General features: G+C 36.9%; 1 protein-coding gene and 1 pseudogene across 2 annotated transcripts in view; one reads left to right on the top strand and one right to left on the bottom strand.

Annotated features, from left to right (window-relative positions):
- The window catches only part of EEA1 (early endosome antigen 1), a 124,836-nt gene that overhangs the window by 95,326 nt on the left and 11,078 nt on the right, over positions 1-18,432 (bottom strand). The gene's annotated exons all lie outside the window — the stretch shown is intronic.
- Positions 11,504-12,374, top strand: LOC114238018 (60S ribosomal protein L34-like; annotated as a pseudogene).

Genomic DNA, 18,432 nt, shown 5'->3' with positions numbered 1-18,432 from the left:
CATAATTTAGATATCTTTTACAGTGACCAAAAGGTACAAAACACATTCACTTTGTTTATGGTTTCTTCAATAGATACTTATCCATCTCCCATGAAGTACCTAACATTCTATAAAGCTCTGCATGCCAAACGGAGGACACTGAGTATGAGGACAATGTAAGAGAAATAAGGAGCAAGCCTTCAGGTAGACTATACAACTTGGCTGGGGAAACCAAGCTAATGTGTAAAAAAAGAGATAGGAAACAATTCGAAAAAAATTAAATGCTAAAGGGCGGAGCTCTGAATGTGAGCAGAATTCTGAGAAAGAAGAAATCAATGCAAGTTGTGGTAATTGAAAAAAATCTTATTTCTTGAAGTTAAATTTAATTAAATAAAATGACAATCATTCCAAATAGATGAAAAAAATGCACAAGAGCAGACAGGGCAGAAATAAGAACACTGTATTTGATAAAAAATACATATGTTTGAAATAAAGTAATATACACACAAACAGGTTATTAACTAGGTTAAACTGATAATGTGGAATAGGGTAAGGGATATAAAGCATTGAAATATGCCATGGTAAAGAGAGAGTGTCCACAACTCCAGTCCAGATTGCACTCACAGTTAGCATAGAAACTAAGCTGCCTCAGCTCCAATCAAAGATCAATAGCTGATTAAAATTTTTTTAATGTTAAAATTGTAGACATATGCTCAAACACAAGGTAAGTATCTCAGTGGACAAAAAATAAAACAAACACACAGAGTATAGAGTTTGGGAACTAAAGTAGATAGAGGCAAACAAGTTCTAATGAGATCATAGGAACCAAAACACTCTACATGTGATAGGTAACAAGAAGCCAGGCCCACTGTGGCAACTCAGAAAGTTGGCCAAAACTACTACCCCCTGCCATAAACAACAACTTTTTAAAGCTGTAAACCCAACAAGCACTGTGTCTGGGCTTGAAGCTTGATCAAAACTTTTCCAGGCAGGGATGAATGGGCATTCCAAGAAAAGCATTATTTACAAAAGGGAAAATTATGGGAGAGTTCAAGATGGTAGCATAAAAAGATCATGAACTGACCTCCTCCTACAGACATAACAAATGTACAACCACATATGGAACAGTTCCCCCAGAAAGGGATTTGAAAACTGAATGAACAGAACCTCCACAACAAAGGGTAAAATAAAAGGACAGCAACAAGATGCATAGGACAGGAGAAGATATGAAAACCACACCTCAGCTTCAGCAATCCACTATTGGGAGGGACCACAAAGGCACGAATCCTTTCCCTGAGGAACGAGGGATTTGAGCACATCAGGCACCCCAACCCCTAGATCCTGCACAAGAGAGATGAGCCTCCAAAACACCTGGTTTTGCAAACCAACGGGAAATATGTCCAGGAAAGCTACTCTTAAAGTAGAATAGAAAACCTGCTCTTAAAGGACTTGCACACAGATTGACTTGACCTGAAAACCAGTGCAAAAACACCAAATTGAAAAGTGCATAAGACCATAGGTGAAGGGGACTCACCTATTAATCTTGAAGCATCTGCTAGAGAGGCAGGAACCAGTTGGAATGCTCCCCACGGGCTGAGTCACTGGCAGGAGCCATTTATGTGATCTCAGGCTACCTTGCTAATACTGGTGCTGGAAGGCACCACTTTGGAATTCTCCACCCAACCTATTAGCACCAGTGGGCACATCCCACCAGGGGTGAGAGAGCACTGCCAACCCCCGCACCTCAGGTGGGCCTCACAGCTGCCCAAGCAACAGCCCCACCCACCAGCACCCCACAGCAGCTGTGGCCCCACAAACTGCATGTAGCCCACATAGGAGACACCCCTTGAGCCCCTGGCTCTGGTGGCTAGATAGGATTGTGCTTCTTAGCCCCATAGGACATCTCCTAAATAAAGCCACTCCTTCAAGACTAAGAGAGATAGCTGATATACCTAATACATAGAAACAAACACAAAGAATTAGGCAACATGAGGAGACAGAGGAAGATATTCCAATCAAAAGAGTAAGTCAGAACCTCAAAAAAAAAGAACTAAACAAAACAGAGATAAACAATCTACCTGATAAAAAGTTCAAAGTAATGGTCATAAAGACACTAACCAAACTCAGATGAAGAAAAAATTAGCACAGTGAGAACTTCAACAGAGATAGAAAATATATGAAAGTACCAAACAGAAGTTATAACTGAACTGAAAAATATGCTAGAGGGGTTCAACAGCAAACTGGGTGAAGTAGAAGAACAAATCAGCCAGCAGGAAGATAAAACAATGGAACTCACCCAGACAGAGCAGAAAATGAAATAAGTATTTTAAAAAGCGAAGACAGGGACTTCCCTGGTGGTCCAGTGGTTAAGAATCCGCCTTCCAAGGCAGGGGACACGGGTTCAATCCCTGGTCAGGGAACTAAGATCCCACATGCCACAGGGCAACTAAGCCCGTGTGCCACAATCACTGAGCCTGCGCACTCTGGAGCCCATGCACAGCAACTATGGAGCCCCCGCACCACAACTAGAGAGAAGCCAGTGCACCACAACAAAAGATCCCGCATGCCACAACGAAGATCCAGCATGCCACAACTAAGACCCGACGCAGCCAAATAAATAAATATCTTTTAAAAATAATAAATAAAATAAAGATAAAAAATGAAGACACCTTAAGGGAACTTTGGGGCAACATCAAGCAGAATAACATTTGCATTATAGGGGTGCCAGAAAGAAAGAGTGAAGGGGACAGAAAACCTACTTGAAGAAATAGTTGCTGAAAACATCCTTAATCAGGGGAAGGAAACAGACATCCAGGTCCAGGAAGCACAGAGAGTTCCAAATAAGATGAACCCAAAGAGACACACACCAAGACACACTATAATTAAAACAGTAAAAATAAAGGATTAAGAGAGAATCCTAAAAGCAACAAGAGAAAAACAAATTGTTACATACAAGGAAAACTCTATAACTCTACAAGCAGATTTTTCAGCAGAGCCTTTACAGGCCAGAAGGGAGTGGCAGATCATATTCAAAGTGCTGAAAGAAAAAACTTCCAACCAAGAATTCTCTACACAGCAAAGTTATTCAGAATTGAAGAAGAAATCAAGAGTTTCCCAGATGAGCAAAAGCTAAAGGTATTCATCACAACTAAACTGGCCCAACAAGAAATATTAATGGGACTTCTTTAAGCTGAAAAGAAATGGCACTAATTAATAATAAGAAAACATATGAAAGTAAAAATCTCACTGTTAAAGGTAAATGTATGATAAAAGCAGAGGATCAATCACTTATAAAGCAAGCACAAAGGTTAAGAGACAAAAGTACTAAAAATAACTAAAATTACAATAATTAGTTACAGGATGCATAAAATGAAAAGAAGTAAAATGTGTCATCAAAAGTAGGAAACATAGGGAGGGAGTAAAAAGATAAAGCTTTGGAATGATTTCTAATTTAAGTTGCTAGCAACTTAAAACAGGCTACTACTTACATAGAATGTTACAGGTGAACCTCACAGTAACCACAAGGAAAAAACTTATAGTAAATACACAAAAGAAAGTGAGAAAATCTAAATATAACACTAAAAGAAACCACACCAAAACACAAAGGAAAAGAGAGAAGAGAACTACAAAAACAGTCAGAAAACAATTAACAAAATGGCAATAAGCACATACTTATCAATAATTACCTTAAATGTAAATGGACTATGTTCAATAGTCTTACCTCAAGAAACAAGAAATCCCCAATAAACAATCTAACCTTACACCTAAAGGAACTAGAAAAAGAAGAACAAATGCCAAAATAGGTAGATGGAAGGAAACAATAAAGATCAGAGCAGAAACAGAGACTAAAAAAAGAAAAAAAAACAAGATCAATGAAACTAAAAGCTGATTCTTTGAAAAGATAAATAAAATTGACGAACATTTAGCTAGACTCACCAGGAAAAAAAAAGAGGACTCAAATAAATAAAATCAGAGATGAAAGAGGAGATGTTATAACTAACACCACAGAAATACAAAGGATCGCTCATGATCTATGAATATACGCCAACAAATTGGACAACCTAAAAGAAACAGAAAATTTTTTAAAAACATACAATCTTCCAAGACTGAATCATGAAGAAATAGAAAAATCTGAATAGACCAATTACTAGTAAGCAGATTGAAACTGTAATCAAAAATCTCCCAACAAATCAAAGCCCGGAGCAGACAGATTTACTGGCAAATTCTACAAAGTATTCAAAGATTTAATACCTTTAGAAGGATTTAATATCCTTCTCAAATTCTTCAAAAAACTGAAAAGAAGGGAAGGCTTCCAAACACATTTTATGAAGCCAGCGTTAACCTGATACCAAAAGCAGACAAGGAGACCACAAAAAAAGAAAATTACAAGCCAATATCATTGATGAACACAGATGCAAAAATCCTCAACAAAATGTTAGCAAACTGAATCCAACAATGCATTAAAAGAAGCATACACCATGATCAAGTGGAATTTATTCCAGGGATGAAAGGATGGTTCAACATCCACAAATCAATCAACATGATACATCACATTAACAAAATGAAGGATAAAAATTATATGGTCATCTCAATAGATGCAGAAAAAGCATTTGACAAAATTCAACATCAATTTATGATAAAAATTATCAACAAAGTGGGTAGAGAGGAAATATACCTTAACATAATAAAGGCCATATATGACAAATCCACAGCTAGTATCACACTAAACAATGAAAAACTGAAAGCTTTTCCTCTAAGATCAGGAAACAAGACAAGGATGCCCACTATTTTCACTTATTTTCAACATAGCATTGGAAGTCCTAGCCAAAGCAATTAGAAAAAAAAAAAGGAAATAACAGGCTTCCGAATCAGAAAGTAAAACTGTCACTATTTGCAAATGACATGATACATATAGAAAACCCTAAAGACTACACACACACAAACACACACAAAAAAAATGTCAGTACTAATAATATAATAAATGAATTTAGTGAAGTCATAGGGTACAAAATCAACATACAAAAGTCTGTGGCATTTCCACACCAACAACAAACTATCACAAAGAGAAGTTAAGGGACTTCCCTGGCAGTCCAGTAGTTAGGACTCTGCACTTCCACTGCAGGGGGCACGGGTTTGATCCCTGGTTGGGGAACTAAGATCCCCACATGCCATGGCACGGCCGAAAAAGAAAAAGAAAGAGAAATTAAGAAAACAATCCCATGTATGGCTGCATCAAAAAGAGTAAAATACCTAAGAATAAATTCAACCAAGGAGGTGAAAGACCTGTTACAGTGAAAACTGTAAGACACTGATGAATGAAGTTGAAGACACAACCAAATGGAAAGATATTCTGTGTTCATGGATTGGAGGAATTAATATTGTTAAAATGTCCATACTACCCACAGCAATCTACAGATTCAGTGCAATCCCTATCAAAATTCCAATGGCATATTTCACAGAACCAGAACAAATAATTCTAAAATGTGTATGGAACCACAGAAAAATCCCAAATAGTCAAAATAATCTTGAGAAAGAAGAAAAAAGCTTGGAGGTATCACACTCCCTGATTTCAAACTATACTATAAAGCTACAGTAATAAAACAGTATGGTACTGGCACAAAAACAGACACACAGATCAATGAAACAGAACTGAGAGTCCAAAAATGTAAACCTACGCATATATGACAATTAATTTATGACAAAGGAGCAAAGAACATACCATGGAGAAAAGATAGTCTATTCAATAATGGTGCTGGGGAAAACAGACAGCCACATGCAAAAGAATGAAACAAGTAACTCAAAATGGATTAAAGACTTGAATGTAAGACCTGCAACCATGAAATTTCTAGAAGAAAACTTCACTGATATCAGTCTTTTTTTTTTTTGTCATTTAAGCAGTGAGTTTTATTTTGTTTTTGTTTTTTATGATTTATTTTTTAATTGAGTTTTTTTACAATTTTTGAGATATATTTGACATATACCATTATATTAGCTTCAGGTGTACAACATAATGATTCAGTATTTGTATATGTTGCAAAATGAGCACCACAATAAGTCTGGTTAACATTCATTGATATCGGTCTCAGCAATGTTTCTGTGGCTCTGACTCCAAAGACAAGCGAAAGAAAAGCAAAAATAAACAAATGGGACTATATCAAACTAAAAAGCTTCTGTACAGCAAAGGAAACCATCATTAAAACAAAAAGGCAACCTACTGTATGGGAGAAGACATTTGCAAATCATATATCCAATAAGGGGTTAATATCTGAAATCTACAAAAAACTCATACAACTCAACAACAAAAAAACCACCAAATCAAAAAATGAGCAGAGGACCTGAACAGACATTTTTCCAAAGAAGACACACAGGTGGCCAACAGGCACATGAAAGGATGTTCATGATCACTAATTATTAGGGAAATGGAAATCAAAACCACAATGAGATATCACCTCACACTTGACAGAAAAGACAAGAAATAAATGTTTGAGAGGGTGTGGAGAAAAAGGAACCCTGAACTATTGGTGGGACTATAAATTGGTGCAGCCCCTATGAAAAGCAGTATGGAGGTTCCTCAAAAAATTAAGACTAGAACTACCATACGACCCAGCTGTTTCACTTCTGCCTATTTATCTGAAAGACACAAAACCACTCATTCAAACAGATATATGCACCCCTATACATTACAGAATTATTTACAACAACCAAGATATGAAAAAAAACCTAAGTGTCCATTAAGGATGAATGGATAAAGAAGACATGGCATACACATATACACACACACACACACATACACACACACACACACACACACACAGGACTACTCTTCAGCCATAAAAAAGAATGAAATTCTGCCATTTGTGACCACATGGATGGACCTTGAAGGTATTATGCTAAATGAAATAAGTCAGACAGAGAAAGACAAATACGATTTTGCTCATACACAGAATCTAAAAAAAAAACAAAACAAATGAACAAATAAAATAAAACTAAAACGAACTCATAGACACAGAGAACAGATTAGTGGTTACCAGAAGGAAAGGGGGTTGGGAAGTGGGCAAAATGGGTAAAGGGGGTCAACTGTATGGTGATGGGCAGCAACTAGACTTGTGGTGGTGATCACTTTGTAGTGTACACAGATGTCAAATCATAATGCTATACACCTGAAACATATAATTCTTAAAAATTTTAAGTGAAAAATTACAAGCAAACTATGTTCAAAACAAAGAACAGGTTAACTAAATTGTGACATACCCAACTCAATAAAACTGACAATTAAAAATGACAAGGGTAGGGGACTTCCCTGTCGGTCCAGTGGTTAAGACTCCACACTTCCACTGCAGGGGGCATAGGTTCAATCCCTGGTCAAGGAACTAGGGTCCCGCATGCTGTGCGGCACAGCCAAAAAAATTTTTTAATTTTTTAAATTGTTTTTAAAAGTGACAAGGGTGAAGATTGTGCAAAGAAATTATAACACATGTGATATAATGTTGAATTTGTAAGACAGGCAAAATACAAAGTTTGGATATATTATGATTTCAATTATGTAAAGATATAAACACAGAGATTGAAAGGTCACAGAAGACTGTTGTGTTTTACATAAGGGTTATTTTTGTTGTTATTACTACTTTTCCTCTATGTTGCTGAAAGGATAAGATTTGTGTTGATGATTTAGTTAACCACATCCCAACTCCTCTCAAAAATTTTTATTAGTGTGGTCATATTTTTTTTTTAATTTTCAGATTTTTTTTAATTAAAAAATATTTGGGCTAGCAAAAGATCCAAATGATTAGAGTTATCAAACACCTATCATTAATGCTTAGTGGTGTCAGCCAATCAGATCAAAATTTGAAAACATGGGGGAAAAAGGTTATATGGTATTCAAAGTATTTATTTCAACCAAATAAGAATAGATGTCTGCAATATATTTGGCTACCTTAGGTTGTTGATAATATAAAAATACATTCCTACTACCAACAACTATAAGATCAACATAAAGCAGCATTAATCTCTCCAAAAACTACTTTCAAAAATCACATACAAGTTTTTGAAGAAAGAACAGGACTTACCTGGGAAAAAAAAAGTTACTGTTTACTGTATGCAATACCTTGAAAGGTAGTATCACTATCAAAGAAGTTTTAACAACATGAAGTTTCTTTAAAATGCATTTTTATCTATTTCAGACTAGTTGTTTATTGAATACAACTTTAAAAATCTACTTGTGAGAATCATAATTACACTGCTGTAATCCAAAGCAACCAATAGCTATGTCTTCCAATTATGACTGAAAATCTAATAGCAAAGAAAATCAAAACAAACATCTAGTAGCATATAAAAAACACCTATTTTATAGATGAATAACAAAAGTTTTTCTAATATCTGGTGATATACTGAGTCAGAGCTTCCAAACTCAACATACTCTCCCTACACATAACTCTCCCCCTACATATAACTTCACTACAGAGAAGATCAAGCAGGAAGAGGGCAATAATTTCATTGAGAACATAACTCAGTTTTACAACCTAATTGCTACTAAAAATAAAGAACCTCATCTCTAAATCTTACCTATCTTCAAAGCACTAAAACCAACTAAAAGGATAACTAGTCTTTGCACACAGAAGAGATGTAGTAAATGCTTAATAAGCAAATGCACAACCCATACCACTCTAGCTGAAACTAGACTGGGAACAAGGCAAACCAGCAGAAGCTGAGTTAGTAACACATTAATTGCCAGAAAAAGGTGAGTTGACTAGAAATAAAATATTGCTTTTACGAAAATCTTTGAAAAAAATTGTTGTGAGATACTAAACACACCTTATACTTAGCAAAATTATTTCTGAAACTGGAAAGGATACAAGTATTAGAAATTAAATGACATACAACCTCAAAACCTTGGAGACTCTTAGACATGGACAAGGATTTCTTATAAAATGTAACTTTCAGCATTGATTTTGTCACTCTGTTTCACCCTCCTCCCACCATAAAGACCAACTAGGAAAATTTTCACAAATTCAAGAAGTTTGAAAAGCCATCTATTATATTCAGACCTTAAGAAGGGTGCTTTTGGGACTTCCCTGGTGGCGCAGTGGTTAAGAATCCACCTGCCAATGCAGGGCACACGGGTTTGAGCCCTGGTCTGGGAAGACTCCACATGCCGTGGGGCAACTAAGCCCACGTGCCACAACTACTGAGCCTGTGCTCTGGAGCCCACGAGCCACAACTACTGAGCCCACGTGCCACAAATACTGAAGCCTGCACACCTAGAGCCCACGCTCCACAACAAGAGAAGCCACCGCGATGAGAAGCCCACACACCACAACGAAGAGTAGGCTCCGCTCGCCGCGACTAGAGAAAGCCCGTGCACAGCAATGAAGACCCAATGCAGCCAAAAATAAAACAAATCTATCAAAAAAATAAAAAGGGTGCTTTAAATACACTACCTGATCCTTGTACCATAAATGAATAATCAAAGATTTCTTACGGCCCTCACTACCTCTTTCTTACTATTAAGAACTAAGAACTTTGCACATACAGATGAACTGAGAAGGTATATTTGCAAATGACAATTTTCTTATTTCATGGAAAGCATTCCAGGGCTTCCCAGGGAATTTTCATGTTCAACCTCTTAGCTTACCATACACTGTTAGGTGATCTCACTTATTCCCTTAACTTTAATTATCCCCCAATGCAGAGAAAAATAAAATTCTAAATCTAATCCAGATCTCTGCTGAACTTCAAATTCATATTTTCCTTCCCTGCTAAATATCTCTACCAGAGTGCCATGAAAGCATACTAAAGTCATTTTAATCAAAACCAAATTCATTATCTGTTCTCATAAAACTTTTATCCATCTGCATTCTCTACCTGAACTTACAGAAACATCACACACCCATCTTGCTTAAATCTAACGCATTACCCTTAACTCCCCTCTTTCTCAACCTTCACATCCAATCACCAAATTAATTGAATCACCTACATAAATTTTGCATCTATCACTTCTTCATCTCCTTTGCCATTAACTCAGTTCAAGACTTCATCATCTCTCACCTGGACTATAAAAGAGAGACTTAATTTAGCACCCTATATCTCTATACTACATTTCCAGTTGCTTTCTAATTGATTTCCCAAAGCACCTCAAATGAATCATTTCCAAAATCAAACCACTTATCTCAACCCTTTACCACCCCAGGGAAAAAGTTTTCTTTTCCTCCTATGTTCTCTAGCTTAGTTAATAATAATCGTCATTTATTTAAAACCTCAGCTAAAGTCTAACTGAACTCGAATTGATATCTGTACACCAATGTTCATCGCAGCATTCACAATAGCTAAAGGGTGGAAACAACCCAAATGTCCACCGATGGATGTATGGATAAACAAAATGTGGTATATGCATACAGTAGAATATTATTCAGCCTTTCAAAGGAAGGAAATTCTAATACATGCTACAACATGGATGAACCCAGGAAGCATTAGTCTAAGTGAAATAAGCCAGACACAGAAGGACCAATATATATGACTCCACTAATATGAGTACCTAGAATAATCAAATTCATAGAGACAGAAAGTAAAACAGTGGTTACCAAAGGCTGGGGTAGGGGGAATAAGGAGTTGTTTAATGGTACAGAATTTCAGTTTGGGAATGATAAAAACATTCTGGAAATAGATAGTTGTGATGGTTGCACAACAATATGAATGTACTTAATGCCAACAAACTGTACACTTTAAAATGATAAAAATGCTAAACTTTATGTTATAATTTTTAAATTTTAAACCTAACTGAATCTCAAGTTAATGCTATAGCCACACAGAGAAGATAATTATTTCAAGTGTTTTAAGAACACAATGTTTTGACTTTATAGCCTTAGCGAGCTATAGTATAAGGACAAAAAGAACTGCTAAAAAAAAAATTAGTAAAACTGATTCAGTAAGCTTATTAACAGTAATATTAGTATTGTTATTTTAAAGCTATGGTATGTATATTTTTAGGAAAAAATAATTATGTTAACGTTAAGAGCCAAGATGTTCAGTATAAAATTTAAAAATATAAACTCAAAGAAGGAAAAAATACTTTAATTTGAACTCATGTTGTTTTGCTTTTTAAATCTGTCCATATGTACACGTGTGTATATATATATATATATCCTAGTTCTTATCTTAAATGCTTAAAAGCAATGACAACACAGAAGCAATGAGTACCCTAAGTGCCCAGACAGTGGTATTTAAATAGCATTCCCCATTAAAAGGAACCAGGACTCTTTGGAGAAATGGATGATTCCAGCCTGGAGGAGAAATTTTACTAGATGAACCTGGCACATGTTGTGCCACAAAGCAAGGAAGTTATCAAACACTAACAGGGTCCTGTCAAAATGACAAAAGTCACCTTGAAGGCACTTCTACTAGGTAAAGATGGGACAATTTGCATACCAAAAAATCACACTGACTTCAATTGACTGAAACCCACTAAATATACATAAATCCTTGAGTTAATGAAATATATTTAAAACTCCATGAGTGCTTCTTCCTCTTCCGGGGATGGTATCTAGAGGCATTCAGGATGGTCCAGTGTTTGAGACACCATCATAGGCTATCCTACAATACAGCCTCTAACAAAACCAGGCTGTCTCAAACTCCTGGTGTTTACCTTTATACCAAGAAGGTTGGGAAAGCACCAAAATCCACATGTGGCGTGTGCCCAGGCCAACTTTGAGGAGTTTGTGCTGTGAGACCTAAAGCCCTTACAAGGTTGTCTAAAACGAAAAAACATATCAGCCAGGCCTATGGTGGTTCCATGTGTGTTTTAAATGTGTCCATGACAGGAACAAGCACACTTTCCTTACTGAGGAACATAAAATCGTTGTGAAAGTGTTGAAAGCACAAGCATGGAGTCAGAAAGCTAAATTAAAAAATGAAGTTTTTCTGAGTAATTAAAAAATCAAAAGGCAAACAAACAAACAAAAAAATCCATGAGTTCTCTTTCCTCAAGGAAAGAGAAAGTCAAAAGACAAATAAGTAAGCCTCATTTCATTGATCACTACTAGAGTAGTGTATCAATTCTTATTCTGAAAATTCATAATTAAAGAAAAAGAATTAAGCATTTATCCTGACCATCCAGTATACGCTGAAATTCACGGCAACCAGATCGCCCTGGTTTAAACTGAAAAGTTCTTTACAGAAAAATGTCAGTTAATATATGTAGAAGAAATAAAAAATCTGGAAAATCAACAGTTTGCAACTGTTGATGGAATCAGTCTTTCTAACTTAAGTGACATCAATAAAACCTTTCCTTAGACAAGAAATCTTTCTCTCCTTTAAACTGTTATATCTCTTATTTATACTTCTCTTGTAACACTTAGCAATACAAGGAAGAAGAAAGTGGTGGTAGATTGTTACAGCAATGAATCACACCTATGTTTTAATGCCCTTGCAATTCTCCTGTGTAATCCTCTCCCACATGGGCTCTGGCCATGAGACTTGCCTTGGCTGATGGTAGAGTAGCAAATAGCATACAAGTGTAGAGTGCACAATGGGATTTGCTCCCTCATTGCTGGAAACTCTTCTGTCACCACACAAGCCCAGGCTAACCTTGGACACATGTGACCCAAGGAATATTATCAGCAATCTGAGAGAGGCTGTTAGACTAACACCCCAATCAAACCAACAGCTAACTCCAGCTGTATTAGTAACTCCAAGAGAGACCAGCAGAAGAACCATTCAGCTTAGCCTAGCCCAAATTGTTGATCTAGAGAATCTAGAGTAAATAAAATGATGGTGGTTTTAAGCCAAAGCCAAAGCCAAAGTTTGGGGATGGTTTATTATGCAGCAATAGACACAATTAGATACAGTAGATATAATGTCATATCTTCTCCACAAGAGAGAAAAGGAACCTTTCTGAGGATGGGAGCCCTATAAAGAATGAGGTATTCATCAAATTTCCTAGTAAGGACACAATAAATATACCCCCTGAGTTTAACTAACACACAATACTTCTCATACATTAAAAAGAATTAATGTAACTACTCCAAGATTTACATTATTCTATTTTCCATAGTTTCTTTTTTAACTTTCTAAGTTAAACAAGAGACTAGAAGACTAAACTGCCAATCTGGTTTTCAGGGTATTTGAGTAAAATCAAAAAATTTTTTTTCTTTGACAATACTCATTGGTGGAAAGAGTATTGGAAAACCAACACTCTCAAATATTGTTTGTGGGAGTGTAACTAAATACAAAAAATGTACATACTCTCTGACTCACTGCTAGGAAATTACCCAGTGGACAAATTCATTAAAGGACCACCTATATATGTATACAAGCATGCTCACTGCAGTGTTATTTATTAGCAAAACTGGAAACAAACTAAATGTCCTTCAATAGAGAAATGATTAAATTTTAATAATCCATATAATAAAATATAATGTAGTTATTAAAAATAAACAAATAGGGCTTCCCTGGTGGCGCAGTGGTTAAGAATCTGCCTGCCAATGCAGGGGACACGGGTTCGAGCCCTGGTCTGGGAAGATCCCACATGCCGCGGAGCAACTAAGCCTGTGAGCCACAACTACTGAGCCTGCGCGTCTGGAGCCTGTGCTCCGCAACGACAGAGGCCGCGACAGTGAGAGGCCCGCGCACCACGATGAAGAGTGGCCCCCGCTCGCCGCAACTGGAGAAAGCCCTCGCACAGAAACGAAGACCCAACACAGCCAAAAATAAAAAATATATATATATAAATAAATAAATAAAAATAAACACATAATAAGAGGCAGTTCTGAAAGTGCTGATACTGAAAGCTCTCCAAACTATATTAAGTGAAAAAGATCAAATTCATATAAAGAGTATGATCATACTGTAAAATGTTAATGGATATATGCATTAAAACTTTGTGGAAAAATACACAAGAAACTATTAGCAATGATTACTGGGAAGGACCTACTTTTCACTTTATATCTTCTATACTCCTAATCCTTAACTCCTGTCAGCCTCAAACTTCATATAAAATTTGTCTCAAGTCCTTTCCTGCTTGCTCTCAATCTTCAACCTTGAAAACGGTCACTAATACTCTTTGTTCTAATCTCCATTATAAATCTAACAACTTTAAACTTGTTTACAACTCATTTTTGGTAATTACTTTTTTTTTTGTCCTCTGAGTTCCTTCTCATTTCTCCACCTTCTTCTTAAAACTGAATATATCCCGATCTATATCAAATCCTGATGTAGAAGGCTAACTCAGACTGTTGCAGTATAACCTTGACCCACCATGTAACTCCACAGATGCTTTTCTATCCATCATAAAACCATGTACAATAGTAAGCTTCTTTACAAATATACCACATTTAACCCTAATTAATTTACATCAGCTTTCAACTGAAAATAATTCCTATTTTTTTAAATGTGAGCAGTTCCGCCTAACCTAGAGCCATCTACGACTTTAATAATAAGCATCAAATAGTCACCCCTGTTGTTAAATTATTAATGGTGAATTGAATGCAATTCCTACTCGTCTTTCTAAGGTGTCTTTTAAGAGGCTATATTCCCCCGCTGCACCTGATTCCAGCCTACTCCAAAATGTCTCAAGTGCCAGCACACAATATACTTCCGCATCCTAAGTCTTCCCTGCCTAACTTAGTGACATAGACTACGATACATACAATACAGTATGCCAGAGAAGGGGGGTGAGAAGCATACACTTTAGATAAGTGCAATGCAATTGGCTCTTGTTTTCAGCAGGGCCTGTCAAGCGTTCCAAAAACAAAAGTACATCTAAATCTAGGAATACTGATTCAGAAAACAGTAGTTGGAGTCACACAGACCTGCATTCAACTTCCAGTTTACCCACTTAGAAGCTTTGTAAAAGTACTTAACCTCTGTAAGCCCCAAATTCCCATTTGTAAAGTAACTAATGTCAGCCTCACAGAACTGTTGGGAGGATTAAATGAAATAGTATGCATACAATGTTTAAATTGGCACCTGGCACTTGTTAGATATACTATAAGTAGAAGATACTTACATTATTACTAAGTGCACCACTCCTAAAAAAAAGACGTAGAATCAAAATTTAAAAGCTGGAAAACGTCTCAGAAATCATGTTCCAACTGTAACACTCCATAGATGAGGAAACAAAGCCCTAGAAAGTACAACTGGCTTACCTGACGTCATGCTATCTAACAATAGGGTTGCAATTAAAACTTAGGTTTCCCAAGTCCTAATTCAATATCCTCTCTACTGTCTCAAATATTTCTTGGCCATCTCTCTGATACCCATCAAGACACTTAATTTCTCTAATCTCAACTTCTTCAATGACAAACTACAGGGACAGGACAAGATCATGGGTCTTTCTAGCTCCAAAATTCTCATTCCACGATTCATGTGGGCCCTAAACTGGCTAACTTAAAAGCATGACCATAGAAACAAAGTCAAATATATTTCCAGTCTTTATATATGCTTAGCTTTCTTATGTATACTTTCAAAACTCTAAAATTTAGTTAGTTGTTATTAATAGGTACATGAAAGCAGTCCAGTCAGAAAAAAAAAAAAAAGCAGCCTAGTCAATAAGAGACTGAGACAATCAAAACTAATTGTAGGGACTTCCCTGGTGGCACAGTGGTTAAGAATCTGCCTGCCAATGCAGGGGACACAGGTTCAAGCCCTGGTCCGGGGAAGGTCCCACATACCACGGAGCAACTAAGCCCGTGAGCCACAACTACTGAGCCTGCGCTCTAGAGCCTGTGAGCCACAACTACTGAGCCCACGTGCCACAACTACTGAAGCCCACGTGCCTAGAGCCCATGCTCCACAACAAGAGAAGCCACCGCAATGAGAAGCCCGCGCACTGCAATGAAGAGTAGCCCCCGCTCGCCACAACCTGAGAAAGCCCATGTGCAGCAAAGACAACCCAAAGTGGCCATAAATAAATAAATTTAAAAAAAAAAAACCAACTAATTATAGATAAGTTACTAGCAACTAAATTGGGTTTACAGACATCATACAATTAACTCAATATTAAGTGAAAGAATGAAAGACTTTAATATCTAACACTTTAAATATCTAACATGTAATTAAATATCTAACATATAATTAAAATTGATTCACATGTTTTAAGCAAGTTTAGACTATCAGGTGTCTTGATTCAATAAATATGGAGACAGACACAAAAATATATCAAAATAAGAATTCAGAATCTGGGGGAGAATGGATACATGTGTATGAAGGGCTGACTCACTTTGCTGTGCACCTGAAACTATCACAACATTGTTAATTGGCTATACTCCAATATAAAATAAAAAGTTTAAAAAAAAAAAAAAAGGTGCTTGCCCATCTCTCAGGACCGACTGACCTATGTTCAACTGCTGTTCACATGCAACCCTTCTCCACTTTGGCCTTCAAAGTTCTCATCTGAATATTTGCTACTACCTCCAAGATCTGCACCTGCAGCGGCTCCACCTGGGCCCACACCCTAGGCTTCAAGGCTCAACACAACCCTCCTACCTGTCTCAGAGCGGGGGCGGGGGTGGGGTGGGGTGGGGGGGAGGTGGAAACGATGACTACACCCCACCCTGAGGGAGGATGGCCCACACTCCTGCTCCCGTCCCTCACACGCCACTTTTCATTTTTTAAGTCTTAAAATCACTTGAGAGAACTGGGAAAGGTGCTAATAATAAAATTTCCTAAACAGAGAATCTGTGGGCCATACTCAAAATCCCAAAATGTGCTTGAAGACCTACTATGTAAAAACTCCAGAATCTAACAAAAATCCTAATCTACTGGCTATGAATTCCTGTTATAAAAGATATGTAGAATGTCAAAGAAGTGGAACACAATATTCATAAAATTAAACTCCATCCTGAATATTATCATCTTTTACAATGCAAAAATCCCTGAGAAAGACTATCCAAATAGCAGATGACTCGTAATTCAGGTTCCCAAGGAAACAGAGTCTGAGACTGATATCTGCAAGCAGGTTTACTGGGGAGTGCTCTCAAGAACACCTGTGTAGGCACAGAGGCAGCATGACTGGGCCAAGGGAGAAGCTGAACAGTACTGATCAATAACAGTTGCAAGAGCAGCCTCAGCTAAGCCTACTAAGAGTCCTGAAGCTAGAATGGCCCTTCATGTTAGTCTCTAATCAAGGCAAGAGGATGATTCTTTGCATCCCCCACCATCAACCAGGAATGAAATGCAGGCGGCTTCCAGGAAGGGGACATAAATTTGGGTGAGGCAGCCATGATCCCAAGCAACTAAGAGAATGTGTCTCTATCCTGAAGAGGTATCTGTGGCCCACACTAAAGCATCCACTACAACGAATGTACCTTACTTGCATTTGAGATACGCATAAAGGGCTATACACTGGGGAAAGGGAGTGGGGGAGGGAACTCAACAGAAAAGGAGACTTACTGTCTTCTGGAGCCTACTATGTGGCAGGTGCTGTGATCGTCATGCTACGTGAGCTATGGGATTTTATCACTGAATCCTTGCTTCCTGAAGACAGTGTTTTTTCTCAGCAAAGAGGTGAGGAAACAGGGTAAAAGGTATCAGGATTTGTTATGTAACACTTAAAATGCTACTTTGTGGTTGCAAATGGTCTGCAGACTCAAAATCCTGGTACTTCGGTGATTTTCAGCTAATACTTTTACCCTGAAAAGCACTTTAGAAATCACCTAGGTGGTGCCCTCATTGAACAGATAAGGAAAGTGAAGCCAAGAGAAGCTCATGATTTGCCTAAGATCACACTGATAGCAGAATTTAGAACGTGAACTCAAGTCTTTTGATTCCAAATTCAGTGATTTCTCTACTTGATGTGGTGCCTTTACATTCAAAAACTTAACAAAATCAAAATAACCCAGAGGCATGAATCTTATTGTAAAGCTCAGAATATCAACTTCTCCTAGATCATTTGTACTTTCAAAATCAGGCACATAAGAAACTTGAGTTTTATACTAGTTAAAGAAATGTCAATTGGTAGTGTGCTAAATGAAATATTATATCTTTCTATTAATAATAATAATAGCTAACTTACAACCTCTGTGATAGGCACAACATCAAGATCTTTATTCACATTATATCATTTAATCATCACAACAATCCTTTGGATAAAGTCAAAGGAATTGTTCCCATTTAACCAAGGGGGAAAAATAAGGTTAAAGAAACTAAGTAAGTTGCTAGCTAAGATTACAAATGTAATCATGCACAGAGCTGAGATTCCACCTGACTTAAACAAAATGCTCTCAAAGTTAAACCATCCACTATGCTACAAGCCCTATGCTTCTTCTCAATTTTCCTTTTCTGAACTTTTCAGATTTCCATGATGTACATGATTTATTTTTATAACCAGAAATATATTCTTTTATTATTTCTAAATATTCTATTTTAAAACTAAATCATTGCTTTAAATATTTGGAAGTTGCAAACAGATATAACAAGGTTTTATCAGAAAAATTAATGTCTTATAGAACAAAATAAACCCAT

Source organism: Balaenoptera acutorostrata, chromosome 11 (genome assembly GCF_949987535.1).
Source record: "Balaenoptera acutorostrata chromosome 11, mBalAcu1.1, whole genome shotgun sequence".
NCBI lineage: Eukaryota > Metazoa > Chordata > Mammalia > Artiodactyla > Balaenopteridae > Balaenoptera > Balaenoptera acutorostrata.
Note: the sequence above shows the minus strand (reverse complement) of the source record. Positions and strands in the feature narration are given on the sequence as shown.